Source organism: Patella vulgata, chromosome 5 (assembly GCF_932274485.2).
Source record: "Patella vulgata chromosome 5, xgPatVulg1.2, whole genome shotgun sequence".
In the NCBI taxonomy this organism is placed as follows: Eukaryota; Metazoa; Mollusca; class Gastropoda; family Patellidae; genus Patella; species Patella vulgata.
In genome coordinates this window covers 21,580,834-21,602,336 of record NC_065883.2, presented here as the reverse complement: position 1 = coordinate 21,602,336, position 21,503 = coordinate 21,580,834, and the positions used below count along the sequence as shown (strand labels likewise).

At 35.3% G+C, this 21,503-nt stretch overlaps 1 protein-coding gene across 1 annotated transcript in view; it reads right to left on the bottom strand.

The window, feature by feature from the left end:
• The window catches only part of LOC126821506 (complement C1q-like protein 4), a 42,561-nt gene extending 23,366 nt beyond the window's left edge, over window positions 1-19,195 (bottom strand). Inside the window, exon 1 of the mRNA XM_050549951.2 lies at window positions 18,766-19,195. The gene's annotated coding sequence lies outside the window, so the exon portion shown is untranslated. The remainder of the gene's footprint in view (window positions 1-18,765) is intronic.
• Between the last annotated feature and the right edge of the window lie 2,308 nt (window positions 19,196-21,503).

Here is a 21,503-nt window from a genome sequence, read left to right as displayed (position 1 = left end):
ATCTTAGCACAGCTGGGAGATAAGATGCCCATAAAATATTATCTTATGGGCACAAATGTCTATTTCATACAGCTATATATTATGAATAAATAAATAACTGGTAAAGCAATAATAACCGGTTACTCTGTTTTACGAAGATTAATCGTATTATCCATAACGTTATAGATATCGTATTGATAAAATGGCAGTTTCTTTGTATTTTCAATAAATACCAGCTAATGTTCCCAATCCATCAAAGAACCGGATATTAGTCCTATTATGCAGCGTTTCATTAGAACGCGATATTACCTCAAACGTATGCAGATAGTATTAAAGCCTAGCTATCACGTTATCGTCACAAAAATCCAGACTTTTCTGTAGGTAGTTTGAGGGATTAGTATCACAATAAAAAGAGAAAAGTGTGTTCTAATAAAATCAATGTACGGACATGGTCCATACTAAAAACCAATTTCCTTAACAAAGCGTATTTTTACGTGTAAACACAGTAGAACCCTTCCCAGTGAGTTTCTGATGATGTTAGGGCTAGGTGGGGAGGGGAGGCATTGTTACAACAACCCCTATTGTAATACTTGTAATGCAATTTCACTTAAACCCTAGTGTAATATTAATCCCTTTTGTAATTAATGTAGTTTACCATAAAATCGACATCTAAATTTAAAAGTCCACGGATTTTGATAACCTATTCCGTATTGCAATGTAAACCCCCTATTGTAATCATTGCTATTTAAATAAACGTGAAGAATGTTCTCTGAAAAATCTGTTGTCTGGGGATTTTGAACATCTTATTCAGGTTTATATTAGATAGTAATCCTCATGATAGAATATTTTAAATGCTCCACTACTCTTAGTAATATTTATTACTATAGGGGTTAATATAACATTAGGGGTTACAGGGTATAACCCTTATTGAAATAAAATTTCGCCTAACCAATATTCTAATAATTGTGTTCTGCCATACCAATAAAATCGACACTTAACTTTAAAAGTCTATAGATTTTGATCACCATTTCCGTAGGGCCATACTATATACCGGAAAACACCCGGAAAACTCCATGTTATACTGAATACCGGAAACACACTAAATACCGGAAAACACACTAAATACCGGAAACCACCCTATATAGGTAACCCGGAGAAGGGCTATACTATAAACCGGAAACTAACCCTAACCCTAACCCAGGCACACAGAGGACCAGGCTCCCGGTTACCTATTTAGGGTGCCAGTCTCCGGGTTACCTATTTAGGGTATTTTCCGGTATTTAGTGTTTTTCCGGTGTTTTCCGTATTCAGTATAAAATGGTGTTTTCCGGTTGTTTTCCGGTATATAGTATTGCCGATTTCCGCATGAATATATGAGTACAGGTATATCTTAGTACCACCTGAAAACATGATTAAACGCAGTTAACGAGTTTTGGGGATTTATCAAACCCTATTTATCAACACATTTATTAAAATTATTACAATAGGGGTGGAGAGAAATTTTATTACAAAAGGGGTTATATCATGTAACCCCTGTTGTAATATCAACTTATATTGTAATAAAAGTGTCTAAGAGTAGTGAAGCATTTACAAAATGCTACCAGGAGGATTATCTTATCTGATATACACGCGGAAAAGATGAACAAATTCCTCAGAGGACATTCTTCACTTTTATTTAAATATTAATGATTACAAAAATATTAATGTTTTCGGTGGTTTTCTTTCATAATATTCTATGCAGTATAAACGCATACTATTACTCCTACATCATACGGAACTGGTGATCAAAATCAATAGACTTTTAAAATTAGATGTCGAATTTTTTGTATGGTAAAATACAGTAATTAGAATAATTGCAATAGGGGTTGATACTACAATAGGCATTAAGTGAATTTTTATTACATTATGGGGGTTGATACAACAATAGAGATTAAGTGAAATTTGATTACATTTATTACAACAGGGTTTGTAACAAGGCGCGGAAGGAGCGCAAAGTCAACAAAACGTTTTCGTACCGTGTATCTTTTCAGTTTGTTTCCTGGAACCGCTCTTCATAAGTTTGTTTGCGATAATAAAAAAAGTCCGGTCCTTTTCACAAATTTTGTATTTTATTCTTAGCAAAAAAATCCAGACATAACATCATGTAACGATAAGGTTCTCGGACAATATAAATGCCTTCCCCGATTTTATTGCCTTAAAAAAGGCACGTTAACAATCACGTAATAACCCAGTAAATGAACAGTAGATTGACATGTTTACCTTGCAGCAGAGTAATTTATAAGTTAAATCCTTTGGAATAAATGACTGGAAATTACCCCAAATATTTTTTGTGCATCAAATGGTGATTTGAATACTAATGGCTTGGATGGATGGCGTGGGTTACCATAGTTTAGTTCGGTTCCTTCTCATTGTTTTCAATTTTGGAAACATACGCATGGAAAGTTCCTAACATTTGGCAATTGTTTAGTTTGCAAATACACGAGATTTAATTGCTAATTTATTCTTTTGCGTACAGCTTGAATAATGGACACTTAAAACGCACCCAAGGATCTTTATGCTTTCTAGAACTCGAATCGTTGAAAAAATCTAGTCCTCTCAATATCCCAATGCTTTGCGCCACATTTGGAAATACAATGTGTTAAAAAAAAAAGTAGTAAAGGGGAGGTAACTCAGGAAGAGAAGATCGGGGAACAATGACCCCGATGCTTCACACCAAATTTGAAATAAACCTTTTTAAGAACTGTAGCCTCTATTGCGTTAACAATTTACGGCACATACATAGTATTACATTAATTACATCATTAGCAAGCAAAGGTACACGCTACCGGGATCAACAGACGTTAGACACGCGAACAAAATTTCGCCCTTTAAGTGTGTAGGAGCTAACCCACCAGTATAACGATTATTCTAGGAAAAATAATACCCGCAACAAACAAATACATAGCTTTCATGAAGGTGCCAATGTGGCCGAACAGTTTTATTTATTGGAATAATATTTAGCGTCCCATCCACACTTTATGTTGGTCAAAAGTTAGTTCTTTTGCTGCATATGCAGTCCAAGAGGGAGAATAATTTTATTTTAATAGACTAACTGCAAGATAACTTTCAGACCTTGTATGAGGAAAAAATGCTTAAGAAATAATGCACTGCGCCAACACTGGGTCAAAATATTAAATTGAATGAAAGTAAACCAGTTAGCAACGGGAAATTATTCAGAGCCCATTCACAATGGCATAATGACAGTCCGGGGAAAATTGTACACGACATATAACATTTTGACATGCATTTTCAATGAAATGAGGTGGCGCATGTCAAGCGGAATACGAAAGACATGTAGACATTACGTGTCTCCCATTTCATTGAGATTAATGGACTACTTTTATTAGTTCCACTGGACTGAATTAACAACCTTCTTCCACTATTTGTTGAATGTAAAATAAAAAGCTTCATACAGAAACATCTCCATTATTAGGTAGACAGTCGTAAACAGCAGCATTAAACGAATGTTTCAATTAAAATTATATCGTTTCATTTCTTTTACCGATAATTAGAACGTTTTGAAGATGTCCACAATTTCGTACCAACGTCTGGTACAAGTAACCATGATTTATGCATCATTTGATGTACACACGGAGATTCTATTCTTTCTAGCATATTTCTATTAGGAACCGTGTAAGTACAACAGTTAATGTAGTAATCGCCACTGCCTTTTAACCATAGCATTGAAAAATGATTACTTCTAAGACAATCGGCAGCTGAGACATATGTGGAATTCTGTCCTAAAAAGACTTTCAAGAAACGTCTTCTGTTGATACTGTACGTTAGGTTCCGTCATATAACCATCGAACCAACTGCCCTTAATCTAACGTAGTCAACACTTTGTTGTTAAGTGAATATCGGTGTTATAAAAATCCCCTCAATAAAACTTCTATTATAGAAATCTCCATAATTACACAGAATACCACTGAAACAATCCATTTATTAACAGTCAACAATTTTAATATTTGCCTTAAAGAGAAATGTTCACTTTTGCGATCTGACTTTAAAATTGTTACGGAATAAAATTAAATTAGATATAAGTGATATCCATTTTGATCGAGTGCAAACTTTGAGGCTAGTCCATTGATCCATTTCCAATATGACAATAATACATTAAGCATTCTGATTTGTATACCAGTATTACTTGAGTTGAAGGGATTTTGTTTTGTTTTTCGTGTTGAAGATGATAATGCCCCTTAGAAGCTGAATACAATATGTTCTATAGTCTCTGTTTTTCCATTGATTCACAGATTGGGTGATAGTTTCAGAGGAGTATCAGACATGACGATTGATCGTACACTGTCGGTTGAAATGGACGGATTGACTTCGATAATACGACCTGTCAACACTCCCATCAACAAGCAGCTGATCAGGTAAACACTCTGATTATAGCTTTACATGTCTGATAAAATGATGATGTGGACAGCCATACAGTTGAGCACAAAGGACCCACATATGGAAATGATTCTGGTTTTAGTGTGAATGAAGTACAAAGCCTTTTAATACCTGGAGTGGGCAAGAAAACTTTGCAACAATAGAACCGAATTATTTCCGTACATTAAGCAATTTTGTTAAGAACCCTACTGATTTGAATATAAACAGTATAGCGGTATAGAATTCATCCACTTAGCAGGAACAGTCCCAGATTTCACACGACACTGTAATATACATTTACATTAAAGTAGCTAAGTCTCTAACTCGGTATCATCAAAAATCTTCGATATTGATTTGTCAATTCAAATCAACATTGGTCTTGTGATCTTACAGGGAAAAGATGGGCTTCTGATATCAAATATTCAAGACAAAATAAACATTTTACCATTGGTACACGAATCGTGTACCATAGTGCGTTTCAGCGCCATTTGGAATAAGGACCTCAAAGAACATGGCTAGACATATTCCACAAGTCATGTCAAATGGTGAAGCTATATTCTTATCTCGAGAGCATGCGCAATAAATACCATCAGTGTAGACTGGAAAAACCAGACGCTAAAGATTGCCATTCACATGAGACTTCTGGCCTATTTCGCCGAACATAACTGATTAGAAATTACAGTAAAAACAGAAACGATTGAATCTAAATCAGTTTATATACATTCATATTACATTATTATATGCGTTGCGACCCATTTTTGTCAATTTCTAGGTCCCAAATATTAGCGATTTAGCTCCTTTAAAGTATCTAAATCAAACGCCAAAATAAGGCGAAATAATCTATTTACCCCCAAATTAAAAGTACTGGACCGTTTAATAGGGTAACGCAACTGATTTAAGAAATTAATTAATTTGATTATCTCGAGTATCCGATTAAGGCCACCCTAGGTGGAAACGGGCTTGTTAAGCCCCGCGAACGAACAAACTTATCTAGTGCCATCTTTGAATTTTATGACATATGAGCAGGCTAACAAGACAACCGAGTTTGCATTTATTCGAATGGATTGAATCTGTTTACGCCACGTGTATGGTTATACATTTGCAAATGGAGTCTAGTTTTTGACACATCAGTGTTTCATAATTCATATTCGAAGGTAGTATTAGGTTGAAGCATCTGAAATATTCTGGCTCACTAAATTACAGAACTTTGGATACCAGTAGTTGATCGATTTAAGTGTTTTGTTTATTCTTAATAGAATCAATTGCTCTTGCATAAGAAAGGAGAGTGCTTTAATTACGACCTCTTGATTACACTTCACGCTCATTAATTTCACAGGAGTAAGTATGTTTTGTTGTCTAGCAACAACAAAAATAAAATTTGAATAATACGAGTAAATTGCTATAATTAATTTTTAGTAGTCTATAGTAAACACCCACAATGATTGGCAAAGTAAAAACACTTCCAATGTTCTTACTAAACTCTATTGATTAGTGTCTGTAAAGTATTGGGAAATAACTTTTGAAATGACTTGTATGGTTAGATTATTGCAATATATTAATTATCACGATCAATACTAATAAAAAAAATAAATACTAAAATAGAAGGTTAAACTTTATACGAAAAATAGACTAATATGATTTGCAGCTAATACACGACGAGGTTTCAAAACCGCGCAAATATATGATAAAATTGTCATGATCTGATAACATTTCGATTGACTTTATACTTTAAGCCTGCTCCTTTGTAGACCAGATACTAATAACACAACCACTCTGACTACTTAGTTTTGTCTTCAATTCAATAATAAATTCACAATTTTGGAGACACATATGGTATACTGTCGGTGTATTCGATTAATCTGCATATAGTTTGCAGGATGAATAGAGCTGTAAAGAGCAGTTTCAGATTCCACAAGGTACCCGTTAATATAAGTGCGGTCAAGTATTCAAATTAATCAGCAAACTATTACGAAATAACCCAAACAGTTTCTCTCATAATTCCAACCCACAATATATAGCTAGATTTGCTGTACGGATTATGTAACTTATTAAAGGATCATTTACCTAATAAACAAGTGTTCAGCTAAACAATAAACGCTAAAGCACACGCGTTTATCGTTAAAACAATACCATTAAAAAGGGCCAGCATAATAATATGGCGACTCCCATCGAAGTTACTTGGACCTCTGAATTCGAGGAAATTCTTATTACTATTTCCTTCTACAAAATGAGAAAAAGACAGGAAAGTTTTATTAAATTCACTGTACGCCGTGATATTGAAATCATTTGCAATAATTCTAATACGCCCACATTTTTATGTGGATATATGTGGTTGCCCCTGTCCGTCCACAATTCGTTTGTGGTCACTCAGGAGGTTCACAATTTTCATCCGAATTTGAGGAAACTTAAAACGTATGTTTACAAAGATCTCGGTTCCTTTCGATAATCGCGCATATTTAACCGTAACTTCCGGGATTGTGGCCTCTGGTTGTACAAAAAAGCGCGTTTTTAGCTTGTGGTCTCCCAAAAGGTCACAATCTTTATTTGATTTAAAATAAAACGTTCAAATATGTCACCGGTACACTCTAATGAAGGCTGAGTTCGAATTTCATAAAAATCAGACCGAAGCTGCCCGACAAAATGGCCTCTTCTCGTACTCTAAATAGTGTGAAAGTATGTAATACCAATTTTGATGAAACTTAAAAAGTATATATTTATATCCCTATGATCTTAAAAACCGTTCAAATATGTCAACGATACACCCTAATGAATTCTGAGTTTGAATTTCGTAAAAATCGGACCGAAACTACCAGACAAAATCGCCGCTCCTTGTACTCAAATAGTGTGAAATTATGTTATACGAAGGTTCTGGACACTCCAGAGGTCACAATTTTTATCCGATTTTGACGAAACTTAAATTATATATATAAAAATATCCCTACCATCTTAAAAACCGTTCAAATATGTCACCGATATACCCTAATGATGGTTGAGATCGAACTTCGTAAAATTCGGATCGAAACTGCCCGACAAAATGGCCACTCCTCGTACTAAAATAGTGTGAAAGTATGTAATACCAAGGTTGTGGACTCTCTAGTGGTCACAATTTTTATCCGATTGTGATGAAACTTAAAGTATATATTTATATCCTTATGGTCTCGATTTCTTTTGATATTCCCGCATATCGGACGTTAACTTCCAGGGTTGTGGACCCCGATTGTACGTAAAATCGAGTGTTTAGCGTGTTGACCCTCTAGAGGTCACTATTTTTATTCTATATTGAATACCGGTCTAATATATCTTCGTTACACCCGAATGATGGGTGAGGTCGAATTTCGTGTCAATTACAGACAAAATGGCCGCTCCTTGTATCTAAAAAGTGTAAGAATATATAACACCAAGGTTGTGGACTCAATAGAGATCACAATGTTTATCCGATTTTGATGAAACTTAAAAGATGTTTACATCCCAAAGATCTCGGTTCTTTTTCGATATTCGCGCATATGGAACAGTAACGTGTTGGATTATGGCTTCTGATTCTACGAAAAATCGCGTTTTTAGCTTGTGGACCGTCTAGAGGTCACAATTGTCATAAAAACCCGTTTAAATATATCAACGTACGTAATATAGTGTGACGAGTTCGAATGTCGTGAAAATCGGAGCGAAGCTGTCAAACAAAATAGCCGCTCCACGTACGCAAATCGTGTAAACGTAAATAATACCAAGGTTGTGAATCCTCTAGAACGGCTAATAAATAGGGGCATGCGGTGTGCATCATTTTGCCCTGTCATCGATTTCTAACTGCCAGGGTTAATTTTTACGCGCACGCCAACGTGTTTACCCACCAGGCGGCATCATCCCGACGAACATTATCAGGCAACAAATTACTAACTGATCCGCAGTGGAGAGAGAGAGAGAAATGGGGTTTAACGTCCACTCGACACAACTAGGTCATTTCGGGACTAACATATGGTTTAATTTTATTTAAATAATTCTCTTGCGCATAGGGGTCTTTAGCAGTGGGAGGAAACCGGAGGACCCGGAGAAAACCCACGAGGTTGGACAGGCGACCCTACTCCTTGTCACGTACAACCGGGGATTCGAAACCACGCCAGTCGACTTAATGACAGACTTTATGATACAGCCCGCGCACGCTAACCATTCAGCCATCCACCCCCGATCCGCAGTGGCTCCCTTACACAGTGTTCTATGGGTCTTCAAAGAGAAACAGTTGTTATATATACTTGATTTTGTAATTTCGTCAACATTCAGTATAACGGAAAAACATTTTCTATAAATCACCTAAATCATCTATAAATTAGTCAAATAAATCCACTATCGGTTCTACTCGTTCAAAAAAATTGGACATCTCTTTATTACTTGTCTCACTCAATATCCCTGTAGACTTTTAACCGCCCTAAATGGAACCAAATAAAACATTTATTGGCGAGGATAAGACGAAGACATTAAGGAAACGCATAGGATTGATACAAACGGAAATTGATTAAGAGTTGTTCATTTTAGTTCGTGTACAGTTATTAGCTGGGAGTTATATTGACAGATTGAGGAGATCTATCGTGACATTTTCCGTCTGCTTGCTTTGTTTTCGTCTCCCGTTCCTTTTATGCCTTAACATGGACTGTCCTGTTGGCTCTTTCACAAAATACACCAGACCGTGTTACCTTGTTTATTGTAGGATCAGCTTCTGTTTCGTCTTGCTTACTTGAATGTTTTCTTTCATTCCCTGTTATGTCCTACAGACTGGAGAAAATAGACGAAAACACGATGCCATTTCTGCTAAAATATCTGCCTTTTGTGCAAAACGTACTAGACCGTGTTATGTCATTGAAAATGATATGGATTTCTGTTTCAATACGCATTAGCGATTATCACAACGTAAAAAGCTTTTTTTTAATCCAGCAAAACATATAACGGGGAATATTCAACATAATATTTCTTTTTGATAAAAAAAACCACCTTAAAATAAAAAAAAATTGCAAAAGTGTCAATGACGCAATTGAATGGTAACGTGTTAGATCGATTAGCCAATAATGTAAGCAACAATATCCAAGATGTCAGACACAAATTTAAACTGAATGACGAGTTCCAAGAACGATATATACTAAATTTACATAAATACAGTTCGAATGTTTTCCAATGGCCATACATCTTTGGAAAAGAGATTTATACTTTATTAAAACAAACACAGTTAAACCTGCCAGGATTACATCTGCAAGTTTCGCTCAGAAGAACTACATGTATACGTTATGCAGGCATCGTGACTTGGGGCAGCATTTGCTTACTATTTCTAGAGTACCAAGTTTCCTTGCCTTGGGATGCTTACAAAGGCACACTGATAAGTGATGTGCCTAACTATTGGTTAAATTAACCATTCCATAATAGTACATGTATTTATATCTATAATTATTACCCGATACAGTGACTGTGCAGTCAAATGGTTCATTGGTTCTAATTATTCTAATCAGAATAACGGTTAGAAATGAAAACAAATAAATAGTTATCGAGAAATCATCTGATAAACACGAAAGGCATGTAATTTAATGATTTAGCAATTACAAATCGCAATATACACAATGGACTTGTTTTATAGAAAATTGAAATATCAAATTATAAAATCGTGTTATCTAAATTTACTTTTCTCTAGTCGACTAAATCGGCCACAACTTGTTATTTGATCAGTTAATGCACATAACCGGCATTACCAGTACTATGATTAAAGAAAACATGACAAGTTTCCACAATATTTCTTTAACAGAACATTTCTGGAAGACATGCAATTTGCGATGGCACCAAGCTTATATTTGCTTCGAAGATATCCCCGCAAAATTATTACACTAATTAGTAAATTTGGTCAATATTGGTAAGCTACCCACCAGCTGTACCCTGAAGTCTTTAAGATGTCTCTTGGTGTAATGTACGTTTTTCCTGTAATGTTCCGCAAATGAGATTCTTTTATGATGATTTGGCGAATTATCTTTATTAAGATTTGGCCTAAAATTAATATTATTTGCATTTAATAGTAAATTATGTTAGTCAGTTTCCCGAAATACCGTAATATGCATCGCATATTATAGTAATGGTCTAGTAGAAAGCATGGAACTTTTTATATGTAGTAATTTTCACCTCATCTTGCTATTCAAACGAATAGTAATGTTGTGTACATATGATTCCTTTTATATATCAAAATAATATCTGAGCCCAATTTAACCATTCCCATTTAAAGGTAGTTGATCATCAAACTGGTGAAATCGAGAAATATCAATGTAAAGATGCAGTATTTAGATAAAGAGCTGGCCGTTCCTACTGAAAATTTCATTCAAATTATTTTTTTCTGGGTGCAGTCATGAAGATGTAGCGCAGATCGTTTATTTATCGTAGCAACGCTACTTTTCAACCAAGACTAAGTCTCAGTTATCCATTTTATCTTTAAATGTTTAAATCACGTGGGTATTCAAATCCATGTAAATCTCGACCATCCAATGTAATACTCGAAGCCAAAAGAAAGACCGGCAATAGACAGATTTAGCTCTTACCTAATGCATCTTGAACCGTATGAAATACATTTTTATCAAATATAGGATGGTGCACGTTAAACCCTTTTCAGTGAAAATATAACGGTAGATGATAACGTTAATACTAAAAGAGAACAAAACTCCACGCTATATTAATAATTGATTTGTTTAACATCTAGGACAGAAATCCATTATTTACAAGAATAGTCAGCAATTAGTTAACAAAATAAAGAAGACCAATTAATCTAACAATCAATTGAAAGGCCAAAGAGTTATCTCAACAACTATTGACCCACTTCCGGTCTCGACCCTTCCCTCTAATTGGCTTCATTGAGTCAACTGGCGTGGTTTAGATTCCCCGGTTGTACGTGACAAGGAGTAGGTCGCCTGCACAACCCCGTGGGTTTTCCCCGGGTCCTCCCACTGTTAAAGAACCCTATGTTAGTCCCGAAATGACCTAGTTTGTGTCGAGTGGACGTTTGATTGATAAAATATATATTAGAATGACTACGTTATTTCGAATCACAGTCGGGGATGACATTATTACTGTCTGCAACTACGGATGCAACAATATTTTCGACATATCTCCTAGAACCATGTTACATGAGTAACAGTGGCTCAGTGAGTAAGACGCCGACTCCCTAACCTGGGGGTCCCATGTTCGAAACCTTCGTTGGCCGAGAAAATTCATCGGGATTTTCCGGCGTGGTTCCGCCCTGTCAGTGATGCAGGACGTTGGGGTTGGCATGGGACAGCGTATAGTCCTTCGAATGGGACATTGGCGTGCACGTAAAATAACCCTTGACAAGTATACTTCGGGATAAGCCCTTCATAGCACACTGCATGGCGTACGCCAGTTTTTATTAGCTCGGAGTAGGACGTTAAACCCGATTTCATTTCATTTGAAGACTAGCGTGAATTATGATTGTGACAGAAGAACAACGACCATTAACTTGTATCCATCTGGCAACAAACAGAGTCGCGAATAGAGAGTCCACTTGAATTATTCAGATTTCGCTGCGACTCGAACTCTTGTTGACAAAAACATTGAAGTGATACAAAGCTTTTAACGTTTAAAAAATAATTTCCGACTACACGCCTCTTTAAACGACCTTAATTTAACACGGCGACATATTTGTTTTATATAAGATTCAGTTTGTCAATCTATTAGGAGTTACTTTACTAACAAACTATTATTAATGTAGACAGTAGATGCTTTAGATTGCTTTATTAGATATTTAAATGAAGTTTGATCCCCGGGGAAATTGCTTCTAATACTTTATAACACGGTTTCCTTGTTTTAAAACGCAGCTAGTCAATTTTCATTAAGGACCTACACTTTGCTCCAATACTAGAACCGTGATGGAATACCTACGCTCGTCATCATACAATTTAATCTAAATTCATGGTTCGCATATAGATTGTTCGCGGATAACTTTTACTTAACTTATTCTATTTTAAAATATACAGAAAAGATTTATTCGAAACAATTTGTGTATTCAAGAAATTGTTGGCGCCGAAATTCGATACAGTAATGTTGTTAAGCATATGGTATTCTGAATACATGAATAATAAATACAGATGAAATCGTGGTACTATTTTACATGGCCAATCCCAATGTGCAAGAATGTTCAGGCAATATGCATGAAAACATAATTGGCGAGATAAGGTGTGCGCGTCTTAAAAACAATTTTCATCTCATCATTATTCTCTCAAGATTACCAAATATTCTTGAAATTTTAATGTAAATTGGTGAACTTTGTACAATCGCACCATTAAGGGTCCCGTATACTGAACAAAAGTTTGTTAATAAATAGATAAAGATCACTTTTTATAAACTTGAGTAACGTCACGTTAATTGAAAACACACTTGTTGCGCTTTCTGCAGTATAAAAGTCATTGTTACGAGCGGATTGTTTACAGGAAAAAACGCCAAAAGGACAAATTACTTAATATTTTCGATACAAAATTATATTCCGAACATAATTTGTCAACCATGCTACCAGTAGTTTTCCTGTAAATCTGCAGTTATCAATTAACATATCCACCTTCCCTTTAAGGAATTGATAAGCTCGTGAGATAAAATAATATACTGAATTACAACATCTAATTTTTTTCACGAAGACATAATGCTCTCGGTATACAGTATGACAGTTTATATTATTATACCACGTCACATTTAGTAATAAACGATATCGTGTTAGTGAGGACTAAAGACTATACAAGGCATTGTTTCCCTCATCTCTCCGTGTAGCTGTGTATCTAAACATATCTGCCTATTGGGGGTCTTTCTTAAGGGCTGAAATGTTATCTAAATTAGACATTAATTGACTTATCTAGACCAGAATCAACTCCAGATGCCATCTTTAGCGGATTTGAATACATTTCGTGTTGGATAATATAAAGTAAAAATGGATAATTGAGACTTTTGTTTTTACCGTACCCACGTTAGAAATGACGATCGAGGCGAGTCTAAAATTGAATAAGTCGGTTCAGAGTGAAGGAATTTGACTGAAAATTTCAGCATATTCTGTTTTCTTTATCTATTTTGGACTATTATAGCAAGAACTGTCAGCTCTGTATCTTATCTTACCTAATATCCCTTTAATTAAGACATGATCCACTCTCACATCCGATCGTTGACAACTGTAAATGTTAGTGTGTTTATCGTTTAATTGGGACTGTATTTTAACGGATTAATATACTCAATTTAGAGAGTTCAGTTCCAGAATGAACATTATGTGACTATTTTGACAGGTCCATAGTAAAAGAGACACGTTAGTGTGAACGTAAAAGAACCAATGTGTATGTCAGTCTTATTAACCGTCCGTACAGAGAAGTAAGACGTTAAATCCAATCTCAATCTATCTAAGGGTAGAAGAGATTTTGAATTACGAGTTTCTTATACCATGGATCTACATGTAATAATGTACAGGATCCATAATAATATCTGAACATTTAAGAGGCCAACCAACGTCATTTGAGCAAATCTGAATGAGCGGTTTTGTAGAAAATGTGGAATATGTCAAAAGTCGATAAATTAACAAGCACGATTTACACGTCACGGAAACGGGTTAAATCACTAGTGCCCCGACACATAGTGGCATGCGGTTACTTATAATTGGTCGAATTGAATAAATTGATTATGTCTATATTTTTATTCTGGCATATTATTATCCCTTTAGGCTTAAAAATATAATATGTCTAAGTTATTACATCTCAAACTTATCTATTCTAATTACATTTAGTCGATATATCGACCTTTAAACTTAAATACATTTTGGGGGATTCACAGTAGCCTCTCCATGTTTGGATATTTAAAAAAAACATTTCGAAATCCAGAATATCTTGTATTTTTCTCCATATCGCTCTTTTAATATCGAGAAAATTGTTGAAATTATAATTCATTTCTATTTTAGTTCCCTGTAAATCCAGATCAAGTTTAAAGAGACAAAATGACCAAGAACTGCTTTTAAACGAAACCTTCAATCTAAATCAAAATGGCATTTGACGGTTTTGGCAAAACGAACCCACGGCTGATTTCAATAAATTGAACAAAATAACTACCATATCTTAGTCCCAAATGACTAAGTTGTATTGTCTGTTAATTTGATGTTAAACCCAATTTGAACTTATCTCAAATAGCTAAAGAAAAACCCAGCCAATCAAAATTATTACTTGTAATATTGTATCCTTTTTTACTGTTACAAGAACTTTTTGACCGAATAGATATTAGAACTTTCTTAAAGATTGCCTTTTTTCATAAGATTGGAAAAGTATGTGTTTAAAGGAAACCCTAGGTTAAAAAGTATAAGCCTCTTACATTCTGTTTTTCCGCCTTTTCAGTCTAATATTCTTCAAATATTCAAGTTTTTTTTATTGATTGAGAAATCAAAAAAATATTGATTAAGATGCATTCGCATACACTATATTAAAGGGACAGTCTCACCCTGACAAGGAAAAATACATTTTGAAAAATATTACATTTGAAATAGCCGTTTACACTATTACTCACCCAATACCCTTAAGTTATGCCCAACTTTGATCATTCCAGACGCAAACTGCATGGTTAAATCTTGAACACTAAGTAATTATTTCTTTATCTACAAGCGAGGTTTTGTAAAACGCTACCGATAAGTCTATATTTCTCCAATCTACAATTAGAATCGGCTTGATATCCAAAAAGTATCAGAATATACAGATATCTCTTTATCTGCGAAGAAAGCAGGGGACTTTTTGGAACATAATAACTCTCCCAATTAAGCTATAATGTTCAAACTTAGTTTAGGTGTTTTTTCGATGCATGCCTTGGCGGAATTGGAAGATGAGCATTTTCTGCGTAGGCTAAGCAGGGACAAGCAATTTGATTAGTTTATGCTTTGGCATACGCTAATATTTGGGACCTAGAAATTGATAAAAATGGGTCGCAACGCATATAACAATGTAATGTGAATGTATATAAACTGATTTACATTCAATCGTTTCTGTTTTACCATAATTTCTAATCAGTTATGTTCGGCGAAATACGCCAGAAGTCTCAATCGAATGGCAATCCCTAGCGTCTGGTTATTCCAGTCTACACGGATAGTATTTATTGCGCATGCTCTTCAGATAAGAATATAGGGTTACAATTTGACATGACATGTGGAATATGTCTAGCCTCATTCTTCGAGTCCCTTGTTACAGATGGCGCTGAAAAGCGTTATGGTACACAAATCGTGTACCAATAGTAAACTGTTTATTTTGTCTTAAATATTGGATATCAGAAGCCCATATTTTTCTGGTAAAATCACAACATCAATGTTGATTTAAATTGACAAATACTTCGTGTTTTCAATGTGGAAGACTTTGGGTGATATTGAGTTAGAGACTTGGCTACTTTAAGTGAGAGTGATAAAACTTGGTGTATAGTTTCATTATTATATCAATACCTTGACGAGGTTTGATAATGATCATTTGATTGTTTGAGACTTTGGAGCTCGATAACTTTGATTCTTATTGAGTGAGAATGGTGAAACTTCGTTTATAGTTTAATTACATCAATACCTTGACTAAATTCGATGATGAGCATTTTCTAATAGGCTTAGTATATACTTCAATCTGATTGGTCGAGATTTTGGAACACAATAACTCTCCTTCTAATTGAGGTAGAATGTTCTAACTTAGGTGTAGGTGTTATAAGGTGAATACATTGACAGTGTTCTAGCGTGTGTATTTTCCATTAAAGCTAAGCAGAGATCAGCAATTGTATTGGCTGAGACTTTGTAACACGATAAATTTGGTTCTAATCGGGTGGGAGTAATGAAACTCAAGAGTATAGATTCATTATCGGTATACCAATACCTTGACTAAGTTCGATGATGAGAATTTCCTGCTTAGGCCAAGTAGCGATAAGCAATTGGATTGGTCAAGACTTTGGGGCATAACAACTGCTTTTAATTGCGGTAGAATGTAAAAGCTTGGTGTAGGTGTTCATTAGGTGAATGTCTTGACTGAGTTCAAAGATTAAAATTTACCACTAAAGCTAAGCAATTTCTTTGGTCGATGCTTAGGGACAAGATAACTTTGATTCTAACTGATGGAGAGTGCAGAAAGCCTCCATATTGGCTTGTTTTGATTGTTGCTGTTCGACTTAAGCAAGTGGTACATCCCAGGAGTAATGCCCGTAAGGTCGACATAACGGTTCTCTATTTACTTGAAATAGAGCAAATGGGGGAATTTCTTAGACCGTTGACAGACTCAGAAACGGTCGCCATCGGAATTGACTAGTATTATTGACTACAATACATCTAGAACTTTCTCTTTAAGTTCATTTTGTGATCGACATTATTTTTTATTATGACGGAACGATGAGGTGGGTTGCTAAATGTATAAAAGCTCCGCCTATTTTAAAATAATTGAACGCATATACACGTATTCAATCATATTTTAAATTGATTTCAGGTGGTCGTAAGTTGGGAATTTAAAAGAGACAATTCGAGGTAAACCTTTCTTGGTGTAACAACATCTACCAAGGTCCATAGTACTATAGGAATAGTAATCAGGAACACCATTGTCCTGGGCTAAATTATTTTGTGCATTTTACACCCAACAAAATGGACATTATTGTATAGTATTAAATATGTCAGTGAACTTAAGCTAAGGACAACATTGACGTAGAAACCCAGTTGTGCGAAGATGAACAAAAACATCAATTATTTATGGGAAATTATCAAAAAATTAAATTAGCATTCCCTTATTCTCGTGAAGCTGGACAAAATATACAGAAATTCACTATTCGATTTGTAAGATTCTTTTTTTTTATCTTAAAGTGATTATATATTGTAAATGTGCTTTTTTCCCTCGAAATTGGAAATATAAAATCTTTTATGTTGTGATTTACATGTGTCCCCATTCTGTCTTAATCCAATTATCTTCTGCTGTCTTTTATGTTTCACGCTTTAACGACATTCATAACATATTTTCTGTCTGTAATTCGACTATTTCTATTCTATATGAGAAGATAACCGTCTCTATATAATGGTAGTGTTTAAAATACCAGTTACATGGCAATTACTATTTTGTAGTGATTGTGCTTCGTTGTAACATACTTCCGAATATTACAATAATAATTATGTAATAATGTTTTGGGTTATAAAAGCTACTGCGTCCGAATAGTTCAGTTTTCAAAGAAGGGGTTATCTATAAATTGCCCAATTGATGTGCGTAGTGTATTATTCCAACGACATTCGATTGTTTAAGGCATTATTCCCGCTGAAGGAAGTAAAGAAAATGAAATGAAATGAAATGGAGTTTAACGTCCTACTGTTCTGCTCCGAACTGGGCTAATGAAGACGGGCATACGCAATACAGTGTGCGATGAGGGAAATTTTGCCGGGACAGCGGAACTACGGCCTACTCTTATATCGAATTCCTACTGTCAAGGAATCTTTTACGTGCACGCCAATGTTTACACGGGACCTCGGTTTTTCGTCCCATCCAAACGACTAGAGAGCTGTCCTTGTCAGGCCCTCCATCCTGCATCACTGACAAGGGGAACCACACCGAAAATCTGGGTGAACTTACTCGGCCAATGCAGGGATCGAACACCCGACCTTCAAGCTAGCGAGCCAGCGTCTTACCCACTTAGGCACCGTGCCCCCGACTCAGTAAAGGAGGGCCTAGCAACCAACAGTGCCAAGTCATTCGGATGGGACAAAATACCGAGGTCATGAGTATACATTAGTGTGCACGTAAAAGAACCAATGCCAGTTGGAATTCGAAATAAATTAAGCAGTACGGGCAACATTATCTCATGGCACACTCTTTAGCGAAGTCGGTACAGAACACTAGGAGATAAAATAACGTTTCATTTCATTTTCTAACCAGTATTCTGTTAAGCATTGTTTTATCATCACAGACCATACTTTTATTTTTGTTCGTTCATAATTAGCTTTCTTCTAATATATAATTCGACTATTTACTCAAATAGTCGATATTTCTATAAAATTAGTCAATTTTTGTGTGTTCTAAATGAAAAAGTCAATATATTTTAGGCTCGTATTATCGTTAACATGATGTTATTAGTCCTTGACAAAACGCGTTAGCAATGTGCGCTTTTCACTTAAAGAAAACGCGGTACCGGGTGTTCTCGATAAGGTAAGCACACCTCCTTATCTTTTACACATATTAAGCTCCAATAGCCATGCACACTGGTACTAGGATGTCTTGTAACATTTTTTCTACTAAAATCTTTTTCAAGTCTCGCTTTCTTCTAAGATGAGCGGATAAAATTGTTAAATCTGAAGGCATAACATTTATGTCTTTTAAAACGTGTTTGAAGTAAATAGAACCGGCTTACCTTAATTAAAGAATAATCTTACGCGTGTGTTCTGTCTAAGAATTAAGAGACTTCCCAAGTTTCTGAGATAATTCCTTTGTTGAAAAACACGTTTTCACCATTTAGAAGGCAAAAGTGAAAAAGGTGCCAATCTGCGTGACGTCTATTTATCGAATGGAATGTTTTTAGCAGACGACCATTCTAACAGTCTCGAGGATCAATGGTGCCGAGTTGTGCTTCCGTTCTCAATTGTCACTTATCGCCATAGTTCATCAAATCACAATTTACGACCAAATCCTGGCAAATCAATTTTCGTCGAGTATTTCGACATTTACTAATATATCCTGCAATCTGGAGCTACGTGTGGAAAGGAAATTGTCTTCTCCGACTCTCAGAAATCACCCGATTACTGATCAATGCAGTTTACACAAGTCACCATCAAGAGAAACATCGTCCGTCTTTCAACTTGGTAAATGAATGACTGCTTTTACATGACAACATACACGATTCCCATCTTTTAATTATACCCTCTTTTCCCTTTTAATCTTTTTCAAAAGATTCCAGCGTCCATGAAGTGATTTCGATTTAAACCACGGCTTATTCAAATCAACATCAATTTGTACTACATTAAGTAGCCGGTGATTAGGTCTTGACTTAATGCGTTCTATCTTAAAAACGAACCAAAAACTTGTGTTTCTTTCTTCTGATAATCAACAACTACAAAACCTGGTTAATAGGACAAGAAGTTTGATTTGCATGGTAATTATATTTAATCAGATATAATAACAGATAATGTTTATCAATAGACCGTTTTCACAATTTAATGAAAATTGAAAGGTTCTTCTGCAACAAAATAATTCTTCTGGAAGGGTTTTAAACGAACAGTGGCCAAAACTGCATTCATTTCGGAAACGTAAAGTGCGATATTTTCAAGACATTCAGATTTCGTTAGAGTTAAAATATACATTGCACTATGTACCATAATTTAAGCATCCCGCCATTTATTCAAAACGAATGGCACCTTTTAACCAACAATATGTAACGATAATTATTTTCCAACTTAAATGTCATATCATCATAGTGTAGCAATAAAATCCAAATGTTTGGAATTGTGAATATAACCTTCCTCATGGGGGTGAATGAATATTTCCTTGGCAGCAAAATGTCTTCACATGGGTCAAAAATTTTTTTAGACTTCATGAAATTTTACTTGTCATGTACAATGCCATTCGAATATGGATATATTAAGAATCCCACCTGAAACTATTAACGAGTGTATTTGAAACATAAGTTAATTTTATTTCAATGTTGGTCCTTATCAGACGGGTCAAATTCAATGTTCCCAAAGGTAAATAAAACTGCTACAACTGACACAGGGAGTGATACTGACCCTTATTAACTGATGGTCACTCTCTAAGAAACACCGACTGATATAACTGGGAATAAAAGAGCTGATTTCAGATACGGGATCGTGCTAAAGTAAAAAATGACAACGTATACATATCATCGCTAACGCATCCCTAACCCAGCGTAGTAACCGCACCAGTACACTTAAATCTTAACTTCCAAATATTCTTTAAACATCTTGTTATTTTAGGGCTATGTGGGTGGAAATCAAAGATGAGTAAATGATATTTCTGTTAAAATTCTTCTAGTCTCTTGGAGAAAAGTTTGCTATTTTAGGGCTATGTGGGTTGAAATCAAAGAATGAGTAAATAATATTTCCTTTATAATTTTTTCTAGAAATAGTCCTTGGAGAAAATTCAGTTAAATATGTCTAACAACTTTCTTCGAAGAAAATTACTTTAAACAGGCCAGGAAGCTGTAATTCTTTCAAGTATTCTGAAATGTTATATGTCTTTACCCTAGAGGCACATTTGTCAGAAAATGAGATCCAACGGCAATGCCCAATGTTCATTTATCTAATTGGCTGCAGCAATCATCTAACACCTTGTTTCCTTAAATAAGACAGCCACGCAAATCGTGGAAATACGCCAACACATACACTGATATGTCTCGAAAAAGAATTATAGCCCTAGACAGTAGCTTATCCGAAAGTAAAACTTGGATGTTGACCAAATTTGAAGGTTGCGGAACGCTGATCATTGAAAGTGTTTGTCATCTCATGGTGCCAATGTTTCACACACAATTTGAAAAACATCGGATAAAATCTGAAAAAAAGAATTCGTTCACAACTAAAGCCCTTATCGTGTTAGCAAGCCAATTGTGGACAGGCGGACCAACGGATAGTGGCTACGACGTACAAAAGGCTAGCGCATGAAAGAGTGTGATTTAACTAGCATTTTTTTATGCGCCTATATTTTGATGTGGACGTATTATGCTGTCACCCTGTCCGTCTTGACTTCCGTCCACAATTTGTTTTTGACGAAACATGAAATATAGGTCTATCTCGGTTCCTTTCAACATTGGCATGTATCGGACCATAACTTCAAGGATTATGGCCCCTGATTGTACGAAAAACACGTTTTTATTCATAATTTTCATCTGATTTTGATGAAACCTGAAATGCATGTTTATAAACCAAAGATCTTGGTTTCTGTCGATATTTGCATATATTGGATCGTAACTACCTGAATTATGGCCCCTGGTTTTAAGAAAAATCGCGTCCAGAGGTCACAATTATTACCCAATTTAAAATGGCGTTCGAATATTTAATATTTTGTGAAAAACAAACGTTCAAATATATCACCGTTACACCATAATGTCAGTTGAGTTCGAATTTCATGACAATCGGACCG